The sequence below is a fragment of the Lithobates pipiens genome, unplaced genomic scaffold (assembly GCF_037356315.1).
Source record: "Lithobates pipiens isolate NorthernLeopardFrog02 unplaced genomic scaffold, aLitPip1_a1.2 Scaffold_41, whole genome shotgun sequence".
NCBI lineage: Eukaryota > Metazoa > Chordata > Amphibia > Anura > Ranidae > Lithobates > Lithobates pipiens.
In genome coordinates, this window is record NW_027507861.1 from 1,986,317 (window position 1) to 2,005,047 (window position 18,731).

Below are 18,731 nucleotides of genomic sequence, written 5' to 3' on the forward strand. Positions count from 1 at the left end.
TTGCGGCGGGTGCGGCGGGTGTGGCGGGTGCGGCGGGTGCGGCGAATGGCTGAACTCGAATCGCACAGAGATCGGATGTGATTTGCACTGCAGTGCGGTGCGAATCACATTCGTTCTCATAAACCGCTGCAATGTGAACCCAGCCTTAGTGACACTGGCGACGGGGGGTGATCACGGGGTTAAACCTTTATTGGGGGGGTTAGGGGGGTACATTAGAACTAAAGGGGGCTAACCCTAACTGCCCTAACAGTTATTACAGTCACAAATGACACCAATGCAAAAAAAAAAAAAAAAAAAATAAAAATGACATTGGTGTCACTGTGACTGGGGGGCAGGGGTAATTGGGGGGGTGATCGGGGGGTAAAGGGGGGGTGTGAGTGTGCCTGGCATGTTCTACTGTGTGTGGGATGTGTTGGTGCAACTCACTGATCCGCTCTCCTCCGTGTCGGAACGAAAAATACCGACACGGAGGAGAGAATACATCACTTCCTCTCCTGTGTTTACATTACAGGAGAGGAAGTGATGTCACCGGGGATTTCCATTCGTCGGGAGCGATCGCGAGGGGGTGGCCATGAATGAATGGCCGTCCCCTCGTCCGGGATCGCTCCCGAACGAAAACCGACCGCCGCAGGCACCGGGCGGGGGCCCGATCGGGCCCCCGACCCGCGGGAGGCAAAGGACGTACATGTATGTGCTTATGCCTGCCCGTGCCATTCTGATGACGTACATCGGCGTGCGGCGGTCGGCAAGTGGTTAATGCCAACAGCATTGGCTCACAAAAACTGCCGGTGCCATGATAGTCACCAAATATCCAAATATTTAAGTGCCAGCCAGCAACACCACCGTTCGCTCATAAAAATGCCAATCGCATGTGAACGACTACCGATAAAACAATAGGTAAACATTGACTGATAAATCCCATTGTACAAACGCTACCTAAAATAGGGAGGTATGGAGATCCCATCAACGCCACCACCGCAACACCACCCCCAAGGTTGAAAGGGAGACAACAACTGCTGTCCTCCAATCCCTGATGCTATCCAAGCCTGTATATTTCTTGTTACCATCATGTAATAATTTGAGTTATTACTGTATTAATAACTATATTTCAATAATTCATATTGATGAGGAAAGTTCCAAGAAAATCCGTTCAGTTCATGTGTAAAAACTCCAAAATTGATTTAATAATAAAAATAGAAAATTATTATAAAAACAATGTCAGAATGTAGAATATAAAAATAGCATCAATATGTTTCTTATTCTTGAAATGAAGATTGTATAAATGTATCTTTGTGTGTGTGTGTAAGAAGATGTGTCCTTCAATGTCTCATCGTGTCTGCTGGAGTGAAAGTCTGCCCAAAACTATGTTACAAGCATTTTTCTAAAATCAGCCCATGAAAACAGCCCCACCTTCATAAAAAAAACGCTGGATTAAGGTTCCTCTGGGCTACATTTGTTCTATAGAAACCGCAGGCTTTCAATGAGCAATACCCCCCACCTTTCTAAAAAGGAGGGTGTCACGCATTCTAAGGATATTGAAAAACAAAACCCTTTGACTAATACATTATACAAGTTTCCTATCTTCTAAACCGAATATTTCATATATCAGTAAATAGATTATATATATTTAAAACGTAATGCACTTAATAATCCTAATCAATAAATACTGTAATATGAATAAATTATGATCTTTTAACTAAAACTGAAAACTTTAACAACTAAATAAATATGAGACTTTTCATCTCATGAGGTGGGGGAGGTGAGAGGTCAACTTACTCTTAATTACTGCAATATGGGAGTTCTACATAGAACTGCTTATAAAGCTTATAACAGCATAAACTTTTACGAGTATAACAACCTTATATAATTTCACCTCTTTTCATACATAGAATATATATATATATATATATATATATATATATATATATATATGCAAGTCAATTATTCTCAAAGACCCAATCCATTCATTCATTTGCTAATATTTGTTAATAGATGAATGTTCTAACATTTCCCTCTCAAGATGATTGAGTAATCATTTTAAATTTCTTATCTAAATCCATTTATACCTCAAATGCATCACATTTGTATTGACACATACTCAAAATCGTAAGATAATAAACTTGAATACATTTCAATTTGATTCTATATAAGGACAAGTAAATTCATATTCCATAAAATTATTTTTTTAACCTTATCATTTTATTTTTATTTTACCAAATAAATCAATCCCCTTAATTTCATAATCCATAAATGTAACATTGTTGTACAATACTTTGAAATATAGATATCACTTCAGAAATTAGTTTCATATTTTCCCTCCAAATTATGTTTAGCATAAATCTATAATCCATAAAACCTTTCAAATAACCTTGTCAAAATTAAACATAAAATATGTTCTTAACTTCAATTTGTTCATATATGTGAGATGAATTTAAAAATAATTACATATTACAATGTAAAGTTTACTCCTATCTTGTTTATGTACTTTTAAGAAAAATGTACTCTGTCTTAATTAACACCAGATGTTCCCTCTAACTAGAATGACTCTATTGTAAGAATGTTTAACCCTTTCAACTCTGAAAGTACTCTACATGTGTTTATAAAAATTGATGTGTAAAAATGATCTCATCTTGATATGATACACATATCTCGTCACATGAAAAAACTTTATTTATAAAAAAAGCAATATCTGATGGATAAATTATTTTATCAGTAGTCAAAAATCAAATGTCCATTGTTTTTAGAATTTCCTCTCTTATCAGAGGTTCTCTTGAGAGTTTTTCTTCTTCATCTTCCTACACTCTGTAAAGTTGGAAAAACTTTATTGAACATTAAAACAACAACAATAATTATAATGAATGAATCTCTTCTGTCAATTCTTCTCCCAGAACTGATATTCTTAAACTTCAAGGTTTTGTTTTCATCTGGAAGGTCTAGAAATATAAAAGGTCTTTCTTTTGGTGACTTACAAGTCAGATCCTAAAAAAATAATGTTAACGGGTTAACTTTATCTTCATATTGCTGCAAAAACTCTTTGGAACAATTTACTTTTAATTGATATAATGCCTTGTAAGATGTTGGAATTGGAATAGCAGAAATGTTTCTAACTTTTTCCTGTGATAACTTTCTCTGTCCATGACTAATTTGCATATGTAACGTTATCTTTCATTAACTGAACTGACTTTGTGTTCAGTTTCAGCCCGGCTGTAACAGAGTAAATAACTCTGTTAACAGAGTGACAAGTTCCTCTGTATTTTGTGTAGACAGCAACATTTTGTCCACATGCTGGAAAATACATTTTGATAAAACGTTCTCAAGCACTGGCGCACTAAACCGTCACTAATTTCCAGCTCTGGAATTATTCTAGTGAAGGCATACGTTTTTTTAATAAAACTGAAGGCAAGTTTATAATGACAGCTGTTCGTTAACGGTACTGAAAAATGACTATTGGAGATTTCCAGTACTGAAAATACTTTGGCCTTGGCATCCATTTGTGACATTAAATTTAAATTAGGAACAATAGATTTGTTATTTGTAATGCATTTATTCAGTGATCTTAAATCAACGGATAAAGAATACCAATCATCAGCATTCGTGATAGGCCAAATACAATTATTTACCATTGATTGTGCCTTATTTAATATTCCTTGTTGTAAAAATGAAACTGAAACTGGACCTATTGATTCTTGTGGCAACTTATTTTGAATTTGGGGCGGGATTGGGTCTTTTCCCTCAATTTCTATTTCAATAACTTTAAACAAACCTGTATCCATTTTGGTCTGACTCCAAAGACTTTTATGTGCTTTAACCGATTGTTCCAATTGGTTCCTGTATGTGGCCACTTACAATCTGAAGATATGTCAGCGACTGCTGTACAAATACTTCCAACATTACTGTACATTGAGGAATCTATTAACCTAGATTTGGACCTAGATGAATTTTCCATATAGTAGAATTATTTAACCACATGCCGACCAGACCATAGCCAAAAGACGGCTATAGCATGGTTGGCTTATTCTTATTATGGACGTCCTCACAAAATCTTGCTTCTGTGCACCCCTGGGGCATGCACCCAGGAACATCCATGATCATGGTAAATGGCTGCTGATAGCGGCCATTTACCACGTGATTGCTCCGTCAAATTATGGAGCGTTCACTTGTAAACAAACCAGTGTCCCCTCATGACACCGGTTCCTCCCTCTCCTTTCTGTACCGATCGGTACAGTGTGAGGGGAGAGGGGGGAGAGATGGCAGCAATGCTGTGGGCTGGATGTGTAGTGCCCACAGTGCTGCTCGGTGACAATACTCTTCCCATACTCGGCAACACTGTACAATACTCTGCCAATACTGTGCAATACTCTGCAACACTGTGCAATTCTCTGCCAATACTCTGCCAATACAGTGCAACATTTTGCCAATACTCTGCCGATACTCGCCAATACTCTGCAATATATTTTAACAGAAACAGAGAATTTTTTTTACAAAGTTTTCAGGCTTTTTTGATTTATAGCGCAAAAAAATAAAAAACCCAGTGGTGATTAAATACCTCAAAAAAAGCTCTATTTGTGTGAAAAAAGGACAAACATTTCATATTGGTACAGTGTTGCATGACTGAGTAATTGTCATTCAAAGTGTGAGAGCACCGAAAGCTGAAAATTGGTCTGGTTAGGAAAGGGGTTTAAATGCCCAGTCGTCAAGTGGTTAAATCAATAATCCAATCTAATTTAGCCTCCTAATTGTAAACACGGAAGCACCATCATGACGTCTCTTCCCGTTTACTCGGCTGCCAATGGCGCCAGTTTTAAAAAAAACATACATTATTCAGAATCACCAAAAATGACCATCTGAATACTTTGAAGTGCAAAAGAGGGATTGGAGGTCTTTTAGACCCCCAGATCCCTCCATAAAGAGTACATGTCACCACATATTACTGTCACAAGGGATGTTTACATTCCTTGTGACAGCAATAAAAGTGATCAAAACATTTTTTTTTTAAAACAATTTATTAATTTTAAAATAAATAAGAAAAACAATAAAAAAAATTAAAGCGCCCCCATCGCCGCGAGCTCCCGCAACAAAGAAAACGCATACAGAACTCGCGTCCACAAATCCCACATGTGAGGTATCTCCACGATCGTCAGAGTGAGAGAAATATTTCTAGCACTAGACCTCCTCTGTAACTCTAATCTGGTAACTGGAAAAAAATTAAAATGTTACCTATCGAGATTTTTAGGTACTGTAGTTTGTTGCCATTCCACGAATGCGTGCAAATATAAAGCGAGACATGTTTGATATCTATTTACTCAGCGTAACATCATATTTCACATTATACAAAAAATTTGGGCAAACTTTACTGTTTTGTTTTTTAAAATTCATGAAAGTGTCCCTTTTCCCAAAAAGTTGCGTTTAAAACACCGCCGCACAAATACTGTGTGACATAAAATATTGCAACAATCGCCATTTTATTCTCTATATTCTCTGCTAATTATATCTATCTATCTATATACATATATATATATATATATATATATATATATATATATATATATATATATGTTTGGAGGTTATAAGTAATTTTCTAGCAAAAAATACGTTTTTTAACTTGTAAACACCAAAATGTCAAAAATAGGCTTAGTCATGAAAGGGTTAAAATAACATTTTGGAGAATCAATATTCACAGGTAATTTGTTTTTAGTTAAACTGAGTTCAGATCCTAAATCTATTAACCATTTAGTATTCTTACCATTTAATAAACCATGTAACCACGGCCTTCCACCTTCATCTATTATAAGTGATGTCACATATTTTAATGTTGGCCAGGACTCCGAATCTTTTTTCCTAAATCCTGATGGTGATGGAAGTAATCCATCTCTTTCATTTTCACCATTGTTTGTCATATTGATTGAACTGTCATTAACAGTCAATGTGCTGATCTGTTTGACTTCTGAGGCATAAGGCAAATCAATCAAACTATTGTTTAAAGAAGAAATAACACATTGCTCAGAAATATGTTCTGTATTTTCTACTTTCAAAGTTTTCCTTTGTGTACTATGTATGGAAATAACATTTCCTGTCTGCTCTGAAATTTTAGTTCCGCCTGTGACATGTATCTCATCATCTCTGGGTGTGGCATTACACGTGGCAACTCTTTGAATGCCATTTTGCTTTCGTCTGTCTAGACTTGTGCTATCAGCATCTTCATCATGGTCCTGGCCTATAGACTGCTTAACTGGTACAAAAGATATTTTTGGTTTAAAAAAACCTTTCCGTTCTTGGTCAGCAATCTCGATAAACCGCATATCTTGTACAAAAGACTTCTGCATAGAGTCTGCATTACTATTTTTCTAAGACAACTGAATATCTTTTATTTGAATTGCACTCTGCAAATCATCTATCTGTTTAGTCAAAATTTGACAATTAGTACATAAACTATTGTCCTTAATTTTCCCTTTTGTACCAACTACATTGCTTTCAGGATCTCCTGATTTCTATCGAAAACTTTAAATTAACTTAATCAAATTAAAGTAAAGTAAATTGTGGCTTTTGTATTTTGATATTAGCCGGTAAACATTCATTTAACATGTAACACCATAATTCATCATCTTTAACAAACTTTGACAGATTTTAAAATTCTAATTTACTCTCATTCAACAATTCATCAATAAAATCCATAACTTACCAATGTAGAACGATTTCTTTCATCTAACACACGTTCCCTCTCTTGGCGGGAAAATACGTCATCAAGAAACAGAATTTTCTTGCGTGTGCGCAAACGTCTCACCAATTCTGATAATTCTTTTTCTTCCAAGTTCAATTCAATGATGCCAAAAATATGCTCTTTCCATTTCTTTAGAAGTTTGACTCAATAGTCAATGTTTGTGCTTGTATTCCCTCTCGGCAAGCAGAAGGAGAAAACATTGAAAAAAGTTCGATATTCGGACAAAATGAAACTGGCAAAGGCTTGCCACTGTAATAATTTGAGTTATTACTGTATTAATAAATATATTTCAATAATTCATATTGATGAGGAAAGTTCCAAGAAAGTCTGTTCAGTTCTCGTGTAAAAACTCAAAAACGGAATTAATAATAAAAATAGCAAAATATTACAAAAATTATGTCAAAATGTAGAATATAAAAATAGCATCAATAAGTTTCTTAATTTTGAAATAATGATTGTATAAATGTATCTGTGTGTGTATATATATATATATATATATATATATATATATATATATATATATATATATATATATATATATATATATATATATATATATATATATATATATATATATATATATATATATATATATATATATATAAACCATCTTCTGAAATTCAAATTTAGTATATAATGATTTCGATTTAAATAGAAAAGATTTTAATAGAATATAAAAGAATAGACTAGAAAAACAATAGAACAGAACAGAATAAAGTATAATATATTCTATTCTGTTCTGTTCTATTTTTTTTTTCTAGTCTTTTTTATATTTTATTATAGACTTTTCTATCCAAATTTAAAATGTATTAATTAAACAATTTGAATTCAAACTATTCGAAATTCAAATTTATTCTATTCGAAATTCAAATTTCAGAAGATGGTTTTATATTCTTTCTGTTTTATTCTATTAAATTATATATTTTTTTTTCTATTCTGTTCTAATCTTTTCTATTTGAATTAGAAATTTTGGAAGATGGTTAGTTACTTGTATACATCTATCACATCAACTTCTCATTTTGGGGCCCCGTACCTTGAGGTCACTTGGTGCTAGAAACCCCAAATTTGGAGATGTTGTAGTTCTAGTTCTACTGTGTTTGCATACCAAATTTTGGGTTTCTAGCTATAAGTGGCCCCGAGATACGTGGCCCCAAATTTGGGTCGCAAAATGTCATTCTCTGCTGCAGAAAAGTACTTGGCATATTGCCCATATCTCGGGGTCACTTAGTGCTAGGAACCCCACAACTTGTGGCAGGTGACATGGCAAGTGGAAAATCCACAACTCGTGGAAGGTCACGTGGCACTTGTGGCCGGTCATGTGGCACTCGTGGCTGGTCACGTGGCACTCGTGGCAGGTCACGTGGCACTCATGGCCGGTCACGTGGCACTCGTAGCCGGTCACGTGGCACTCGTGGCAGGTGTCTTGGCAAGTGGACAATACACAACTTGTGGCAGGTGATGTGGCAAGTGGACAATACACAACTTGTGGCAGGTGACGTGGCAAGTGGACAATACACAACTTGTGGCAGGTGACCTGGCAAGTGGACAATCCACAACTTGGTCACGTGGCAGGTTACATGGCACTTGTGGCCGGTCACGTGGCACTGGCGACCATGTCACGTGGCACTTGTGGCAGGTGTTGTGGCAAGTGGACAACCCACAACTTGGGGTTCGGGTTAGGCTTAGGGTCAGGGTTTCCCCTTGAAGAATAAGGCTTGGACTCAGTGATTGGAATAAATAAAATAATATTTTTTACTATTCTGTTCAATTGTTTTTCTATTCTATTCTTTTCTATTCTAATTCATTCTATAGGAAATTCGAATTTCGAAAGATGGTTATATATATATATATATATAAATATGTATAACCATCTTCTGAAATTCTAATTTAGTATAAATTGGGCGGCACAGTGGTGTAGTGGATAGTACTGTCACCTAGCAGTAAGAATCCCAGCCATGACACTACCTGCCTGGAGTCTGCATGTTCTCCCTGTGCCTGCGTGGGTTTCCTCCAGGTACTCCGGTTTCCTCTCACACTCCAAAGACATGCTGGTAGGTTAATTGGATCCTGTCTAAATTGTCCCTAGTATGTATGAATGTGAGTTAGGGACCTTAGATTGTAAGCTCCTTGAGGGTAGGGACTGATGTGAATGTACAATGTATATGTAAAGCACTGCGTAAATTGACGGCGCTATATAAGTACCTGAAATAAATAGTATAAAAATTTGGATCAAATTTAAATAGAAAATATTAGAATAGAAAATAATAGACTAAGAATAGACTATAATAAAATATAATATATATTATTTTAGTTTCCATTGTGTTGAGTTATTTTAAAATCTATTCTTGAATTTGAATTTATACTATTCAAAATTATAATTTCAGAAGGTCATATTCTTCTATTGTATTTTATTACATTCTATTAAATTCTATTCTGTTCTTTACTAGTCTTTGATTCTCATTCTATTGTGTTATTATTTTATATTCTATTTTACTGTATTCTTTTTTAGAAATCGATTTATATATTTTTTCAGTTTTTATTCAAATTCGATTCAAATTGTTTTCTAGTTAGAATCGACTAGAATTGTTTTAGAATTTGATTCAAATTGTTTTCAAATTTAAATTTTCTTTTTTTCAAATTCAATTCAAATTTTGTCCGAATTCGGATTGAATGCGTAAGCATTGTAATTCGGTAATTCGGATACATCCGAATGTCCGAATAATGAAAATTCGTCCGAATTTCGAATTCGGAACGAAACTAAATGCACATGTCTATAATGGACACCTGGAGGAACTTTTATCAGGACATGGAACATAACCCCACCCCTACTGAGGTTCCCATTCCTCTATCCTCAAGGTGTAGATATATTGACAACGTTACACTAACGTCCTGGGAACAAAAAGGAATCATATTAGTCACAGACTTGATGGAGCGGGGCAGAGTCATCTCTTTTAAAGCATTAGCTCAAAAATACTCCCTTCCCATGTCAGATTAATTCATATATATATAAGAATCACATCTTCGGGTGCGCATGCGCGAGGCTTCCAAGATGGCAGCGATCATCTAAAGCTCCGCTGCCTCGCGGAACGACGGAACCCCTACCGCACAACACGGCTAACCTTCCGCTTCCCGAGCTATAGGGACGGACTCCCGAAGAGTTGGGGCACATTACCGAATGACCGGTGGACTGGCTAAACGCAATCTGGGCCCGCTGTTCGCTTCATTGGACGTGTGGGAGAAATCCAAGATGGCCACCGCAGCACAGCTCCTATCTCAGGATCACAGATCCGCAGGCACAGTGGATTTCAGGTCAGATACAGACTTTCCTCCTCTCCACGCCACCCCAGGCAACCCCAGGGGTCCTCCCAAGGAAGCCACACCGTCCCCGGCCTCCACGGTCTCTCTGCTGGAACGCACCATCCAGGAGTTCGCCCCCTCCCCAGTGGGGACTTACAGGGCTACCCAGGCCGCCATGGCCTCCCATGAGGCTGCTCATGCAGACCCAGTCTCCCACATGGATGCCCTGTTTGGCAAATTCTCTGAACTATTAGAAAGGGGCCTCTCCCAAACTGCCTTGCAAATCACGGGGGAATTGAAAGCTGACTTTATTAACCTAGGCTCCCGGATCGAGACGATCAAACATAAAATGGAGGATACCATAGCCAGATCCATCCAAAACTCCAGGCACATCTATTCAGTACAGGAGCAATTAGACCTAGCCATGGCCCGTATCGATGACCTCGAAAATAGGTCACGCAGATATAACATCAGAATTCGCGGGCTTCCAGAATCAATAACTGATGTGTCCAGGGCGGTGCAAGACCTCATTACACAGCTAATCCCTGACATCCCAGCTACTAAGCTTGAACTTGACCGGGTCCATAGAACCCTCGGCCCCCCTAGGAAGGATGGCACTCCGCGCGATGTTCTGGCCAAGCCACATCACTTTTCGGTGAAAGAAGAAGTTATGAAGAGAGCCAGATCCCTGCAACACGTCACATACCAGGGCCACCAGGTTCAGATTTTTGCGGACCTCTCCCCCTCCACGATACAGAGACGGAGAGCTCTGAAACCCCTCTTGCTTGCAATGTCGCAAAAAGACATAAAATACAAATGGGCATTCCCATTTGCGGTCAGGTTCACGGACAAAGGGAAGTCTTTTGCTTTCTCCACTTTCCCCGAGGGGGAAAAGCTCCTCACCAGGCTGAAAATCATTTCTCAAGAAGCTGATATGGACACTTCTAACCCTAGCCAAAGCTCCAACAAACGGCCCACTCCTAACAGCCCACAATCCCCGTTGTGGACCTCCGGAAGAGCCAAGAAGGTCAAGGATAATGCACCCACCTGAGCAACATTCAGACCCCATTTCGGACTCTCCATTCTGTGAACGACCGTCCGAGGTCCTGGAGAGGGCCGGAGGACTGCTGCCCAAACATTGAAAGTTTGGCCCTCCACCCTTTTTTGCCCTCCCCTTGCCTAGGACTTGTGCTACCCTTTTCCCCATTGCCTTCAATATCCCGGGACGCTATGCAGTAATTCGTCCACCTACTGGACTGCCAGTAACCCCTCATATTATTTGCGCCCCCTCGAAATGGGCCCTAGGGCTGCTTTGAGGACTCCTCAGGGGGCTGCATTCCCCAGCACCCTCCCTGGATATACCATCCTACCTTTTGCCTAATGACCAGCATTCATTGTTTAGCCCCAGTGTCTTCTAATCATTATGTTTAGCCGTGCCTTAAGTATTTTTCTTATTGCTGCTTATCTTCTATTGTTATTTAATGTTAATTTAACAGTTCGGGTAGTTACCCGACTAGGGGTCCCCAGTTCCGCGAGGGACCACATGTGTAACTCTCCCTCCCTCGGCCTTTCCCGGGCACCTGAGGGTCGGGACTTCTGACCTTATGGGTCGGTTGTCTACATTGTTCTTTCTCGGGATTTCGGGGGGTGTCTCCTGCCCTGATCTCCTCTTTCTCTTCTCAGGAACGCTTTCTTTCCTTGCCCTTTCCCCTCCTCTCTCCCCCCTTGATGGTAAGCTACCCCTGTTGAATGTTTACATGACACTACTTTTTTTCTCCCCAGGTCTGGCTGAGCGAACCCAGTCGGCATTGTATCCTGGGAGACAACCACGAGCCACCGATCCCAATGCTCTTGCCGAGAACCCCGCTATGGATTTGGTAAGTGAGGTCGCTTTCAGAAGCTGGGCTCCCCCTCTGCTCCATGGCTGATCCACAGGCTGCTAGGCTTAAGATAGCCACCCATAACATTCAGGGTCTTAATTCCCCCATCAAACGGAGAAAAGCCCTTGATTACTACAAATCCCTGAAACTAGATATAATTCTGCTTCAGGAAACGCACCTTCCTGTCCGGTATAGTCCCAAGTTCCTACATGCCCACTTCCCTCAGTTCTACTTAGCCAACGCGGAATCCAAGACCAGGGGGGTGGCCATTTTGATTGCCAAAACATGCAAATTCAATAAAAGTTTTGAAAAAGCGGATCCGGAGGGCAGGTTTTTACTTGTAAAGGGCACTGTGGGGGACCAACTTTACTCCTTGGTCTCCTACTATGCCCCGAACACGGGTCAGGCCAAATTCTTTGAATCCCTGCTGCGCACCTTAACGCCTCTTTTGGAGGGAACGGTTATTGTCGGAGGGGACTCTAACGTCGCCTTTGATCAGGGACTTGATAAATCCTCCCCCTCACATTCCCGCTTAACCAGGCCCACAAAGGCAAGCCTACGGATCGCCAAATTGCTTCACGCTCATGGGTTATCCGATGTCTGGCGGGAATTAAACCCCACAAAGAGAGACTACACTCACTACTCAGCGCCACACCAATCATATGCACGGATAGACCACATACTTGTCCCCTCCTCGCTCCTTCCCAGGATGCTCAAAGCCTCCATCACTGACACAGTGATCTCGGATCACTCGCTGGTAATTGTGACGGCCATAGGAGGTTCGAGTGGGGGACACCCCAGGCATTGGAGGTTAAATGAATCTCTCCTTTCAGAGCCATCACGAGTTATGGATCTCGACAAAGCACTGCAGGAATATTTCTCTATTAATGCGACTCCTGATGTCTCCCCCGAAACCCTGTGGGCGGCGCACAAAGCGTTTATTAGGGGAAAACTCATGCAATTAGGTTCTCAAATAAAACGGGAAAGGCAATCAACCATCCTGAAGCTAGAAGAGGAATACTCTAAACTCAGAGCTCTTCACAAAAAGGACCCCCTCCGCACCCCCACCTCCCTACTAGACAAGACTCGCTTAGAACTCAATCTCGCCCTCACCACGAAAGCAGAAAAATCGGTTAGGTGGTCTGGCCACAAGTTTTACTCACAGGCGGACAAAATAGGCACACTCCTGGCTAATAGACTCTCCCCTAGAACCAAGCTAAGCACCCTCCCTCGGATCAGAAGTGCAGGACACCCGCCCACGTCTAATCCGGTCACAGTTCTGAATGCCTTTCAGAACTTTTACACCTCTCTCTACAGTAGCCCCCCATCTCCCAAAGACAACCTCCTTTCAAAGTTTTTGGAGGGACTACCCATCCCTGCCTTATCGGACGTTCACAAACAAGTCATGGAAGGCCCCTTCCAGGTAGAGGAGATACTGGGAGTCATAAAGGATCTTAAAAAAAGCTCCGCCCCTGGACCCGACGGTCTTTCGATCCCTTACTATAAAGCCTTTGCCAACACGCTAGCCCCTCACCTGCCCAATCTCGGTAATCATAAAGCTAATGGAGGCCCCCTGGATCCCCACCTTAACACGGCGTATATCACGGTCATCCCCAAACCTGGCAAGAACTTGGAAGATGTCAGCAACTACAGACCGATTTCCCTCATTAATAATGATCTCAAAATTCTCACAAAAGTTATGGCCAATAGGCTAGCCTCCTTCATCGGACGCTACGTCCACAAGGACCAAGTTGGTTTTATCCCCGGCAGTCAGGGACCTGATCAAATTCGGAGGGCGATCGATATTATCTCCATTCTGCAGTCTAATTGGGAAGGGGGACCCAAACAATCTGGCTTCCTCCTTTCCTTAGATATTCAGAAGGCTTTCGACTCGGTCTCATGGCAGTACACCTTCCAGCTCTTGACAGGTGGGGATTTGTGGCCCGTTTCCTGGGCTTATTACGGGCCTTATACTCCCAGCCGAGGGCCCAAATTCGAATGCAGGGATACCTCTCCGCTCCAATTCCCATCACCAGGGGGACCAGACAGGGGTGCCCCCTATCCCCCCTCATATTTGCAATAGCCATTGAAACACTGGCGATCGCAGTCCGCCACAACATAGACATTGGAGGTGTCCAATGCGGTAGTCAAACGCACAAATGCGGACTCTTCGCGGACGACATACTGTTATTCCTTACTTCCCCCCTCACAACCCTGCCCAATTTATCCCGGGTACTGGACGACTTTGCCAAGGTCTCAGGCTTGCGGGTTAATTACTCCAAGTCTGTGGCTTTGAATATTTCTCTCCCCACCCACCAAGTCCTCTCACTCAAACAATCCTTTCCGTTCCAATGGAGTGACACTGCCATCCAATACTTGGGTATCTCCCTTACACCTAAAATAGAGATGATGTATGCCCACAATTATCCCAAATTATACAGACAGCTGGAAACTGATCTCTCCTCATGGTCTAAACACGAACTATCCTGGCTTGGCCGGATTAACTCCATAAAAATGACCCTTCTCCCCAAAATCCTCTACTATTTTCGAGCCCTTCCAATACCAGTTCGGAAGGACCACCTTTGCTCTCTGCAAAGCAAAATACTGAAATATATCTGGGGTAATAAGGGATACCGTCTACCGCAAAACACGCTCTTCCTGCACAGACGTAGGGGGGGCTGGGCTTACCTAACCTTCACAAATACTACCTTGCAGCTCGCCTAGCCCAACTCTCCTCGATCTACTCCAAATACGAGAAACCGGATTGGCAGTCCATAGAACGCTGTTCCGTACCCTCTTTTACACTAGATTTTCTATTGTGGTGCCCGCCCAAAGCCAGGCCGCCCATCATGTCCCCATCCCTATCTCACTCCTGCGCCCTATGGGATGGTCTTCGCAAAGAGCCTTCCCTAGTCTCCACTTTAAGACCCCTTGCTCACATGTTCCATAATCATGGCTTCCCCCCTGGTCTGGACATTGAGGCCTTCAGATGGTGGTTGGACAAGGGACTATACCAGATAGGTCACTTTTTCAATTCAAGGGGTCCGATTTCCCTGGCTTATTGTATTGAACACTTAGAGCTACCAGACTCAGAGAGGTTCCGCTTCCAACAAATATCTCACTTCTTGAACTCACTTTGGAAAAACAAACCTCTTCCTCCTCCCTTTACTGAATATGAAGCCTGGTGTGGTAGGATCGGGGAGCAGAGGGGTGGTATTTCAGTGATCTATGCGGCTCTCACTTCCCCAACGGGCAAATCCCCCTATATGACGGCATGGGAATCTGATCTCCAGACCTCTGGCAGTCTTGAAACCTGGCAGCTGGCCCTAGCCAGATCCTTTCGTGGGATCCAAAACACCTCACTAATGGAGGCTAGCATCAAATTGATAACCAGGTGGTACCTCACTCCAGTCAGGCTAGCCAAAATATACCCCACGGCTAACCCCTTATGTTTTAGGGGGTGCCAACTTCGTGGCTCCATGATCCACATCTGGTGGGAATGCCCTAGGCTTCGATCGTTCTGGACTAAAATCTTCAATTTGATTTACTTAGTCACAGGCTGCCGGGTTCCGAGAACTCCAGAGGTTGCGTTACTCAATGCCCCTGTCCCTTTGCTGTCTGGTAACACTCAGAAACTAACTTATTTTATCCTATTAGGAGCCAAAATTGCGATTGCCTCCGCATGGAAGCAACCCAGACCCTCCTTCCCCGCAGTTAAGAGGAAGATATCGTGGATAATGTCCCAAGAAAAACTGTCAGGTATTCTGTCAGATACCACACCTAAATTCCGAAAGGTGTGGGACCCTTGGGCCCGTTACATGGGAATCTCTCTGCTGCCTGGGGTACCCCCAGGCTCTCCTCTAGTGACCAGACCTCACCCCTAAAGCGCCCCCTCTTACATTGAATGCTAAACATTCTCCCGCTATAACCTTCCACCCTTTCAGGACATAGCTTACATCCCCTTACCCCTCTGTCCTCCTCTTCTCCTCCTCTCTTCTTTTCTCTGTCCTTCTAGACGTTCTAAGTTTTTGGTTTGCTCAACAGAGCTGTAATTGACAGGTTCACCGTACAGTCCAATTTAATGCTGCGGTGCCCACTGCGGACGGTCCATTAACTTCTTTATCCCTCTGAGAGGGGGGGGCTGGGAGGATACCCCCCCATCCTGGCACTGCAAGTTCCCTATTAGGGGTGTCGGGATGGGGGCTCCTGGGTGCTACCCCTAACGGTTCTATTGGGTGGGCTCTCCCTGGGGGGTCACCCTGTGTTTACCCCTATTTTTATTTAGCCCCTCGCTGAGGAGGGGCAGGCCGACTGTACTCTTTTGATATTGTCTGTCTTTCACTAATGTCTCCTGTTTTCATTACTTACATTGTGTCAGCGGGCCCTCCCTGCTGCAGTTTGTTTATATACTGATATATGTATGTAAGTGCCTTTATCGTAAAATAAAATCTTTTGAAAGCAAAGAATCACATCTTCTTTAAGGTTGCACCCTTTAACACCTATCAAAATCCCACATCAGGCTTGGGAATTCTGGACTGATACGACAAAACTTATCAGAGGCATTTCTCTTATTTACAACCTGCTACAGCAAAAGAACCAATTTACTAAACTACCACCACTACCAAATCCGTATCCTTTACAGAGGATCAGTGGAAAAAGCCATTAAATCTAACTACTGCTATATTAGATCCATAACTCATTGGGAATCAGCTCAGAAACGACCTCTTAGGTGGTATTACACTCCTTATATTACTGCAAAATTTTCCACAGATAGCCCTAATGAATGTTGGTGTGGTTGCGGCAAAATAGGAACTTTATTACACATGATATGGGAATGCCCCAATCTCAGGAGCTTCTGGGGAAATGTATTTAACCACTTTCAGCCCCGGACCATTTTGCTTGCTTAAGACCAGAGCACTTTTTGCGATTCAGCACTGCGTCGCTTTAACTGACAATTGCGCGGTTGTGCGACGTGCCTCCCAAACATAATTGACGTCCTTTTTTCCCCACAAATAGAGCTTTCTTTTGGTGGTATTTGATCACCTCTGCGGTTTTTATTGTTTGCGCTATAAACAAAAATAGAGCGACAATTTTGAAAAAAACGCATTATTTTTACTTTTTGTTATAATAAATATCCCCCAAAAATATATAAAAAAAAATTTCCCTGAGTTTAGGTCGATACGGATTCTTCTACATATGTTTGGTAAAAAAATTGCAATAAGCGATTATTGATTGGTTTGCGCAAAAGTTATAGTGTTTACAAAATAGGGATAGTTTTATGGCATTTTTATGAATAATTTTTCAAGTAATGGCGGCGATCAGTGATTTTTATTGTGACATTATTGCGGACACATTGGACATTTTTGACATATTTTTGGGACCATTGTCATTTATACAGCAATCAGTGCTATACAAATGCAGTGATTCCTGTGTAAATGACACTGGCAGTGAAGGGGTTAACCAGGGAGTGGCAGTGTAGGGATTACATTTTCCTAAGGGCGTGTTACTAACTGTGGGGGGCTGGGCTTTGTGTTAGTGAACACTGATCTCTGCTCCAATCACACGGAGCAGAGATCAGCGTCACTTGTTTCTAGGCAGAACGGGGAGATGCTGTTTACAATGGCATCTCCCCGCTCAGCCGCCCCGTGAGACGATCGTGGGTATCCCCGCGGCAATTGAGTTCACGGGATCCGTGACTGGACTCACGGGTGTCCCGACCGTCACGTGAGCATGCCGCCGGTGGTGCACACACAATGGCAGGGCGGCATATAAAAATGGACATACCTGTACGCCAATACGCCTACCCGTGCTATTCTGCCGACGTACATCGGCGTGCACCGGTCCGGAATTGGTTAAACTGATATCTAAAACCACTGGCATCATAAAAAAGGGTAACCCAGGAATGGCCATACTAAGCATTCCTGTAGACCAATACCCGCCTTCTCTCAGAGCAATGGTAATTCAGATCCTGATGGCAGCAAGACTGACGATTGCTAATAAATGGAAATCCTCCAATTCCCCAAACATCAGTGAGGTTGTTAAAAAAAAGTAGATGAAACTTCCAAATATGAGCAGATTACGGCCACGATAGAAGGAAAGTCTCCACGTTTTTATGCCCAGTGGGCACCTTGGATCAACATTAGACAAATTACGTCACACCCCTTGTTATCTGGAATTTTGGTTTTCTGGTTACTAAGATACAATATAAAGTTAGATGCTGTTCTGATCCATAATGTAAGTTGTATAAAACTCCGCTGTCATAAACAATGACGCACACTACCATGTTACCAAATAGATGCTGGATAATGTCCCACTATGTTCTCCTTCAATGTACCACTGATTAAAAAGCTTCTGAATATTGTACAAAAGTATATCTAGAATTGTATTTGACAAATCTTTCAATAAAAATAATTAAAAATAAGAAGCTACAACTTTCACACAAACCAATTAATATACATTTATTGGGATTTTTTGTTATTATCAAAGACAAGTAGCCAAAATTTATGACGAAATTATATATTTTTTAAAATAATAATAATAATAATAATAATAATAGTAACAATAAAATATATGATTATATATATATATATATATATATATATATATATATATATATATATATATATATATATAGTAAAAAAAACTTAAAAAAGTTTTGCATAACCACGCAATTTCCAATGCTATTTAGAACGGCGTTAAGTTCAAATAAAAATGGCCTGGTCATGAAAGGGGAAAACCTTCCAGAGCTGAAGTGGTTAACAAAGTGATTTCCTATGACGGTCAGCTCCATCTAGTGGCCATAATGAAGTATTTTTCATAAAAGGCTTCCATTAGTA

At 41.0% G+C, this 18,731-nt stretch overlaps 1 pseudogene; it reads left to right on the plus strand.

Annotated features, from left to right (window-relative positions):
* The window catches only part of LOC143956757 (uncharacterized), a 381,180-nt pseudogene that overhangs the window by 221,570 nt on the left and 140,879 nt on the right, over positions 1-18,731 (plus strand).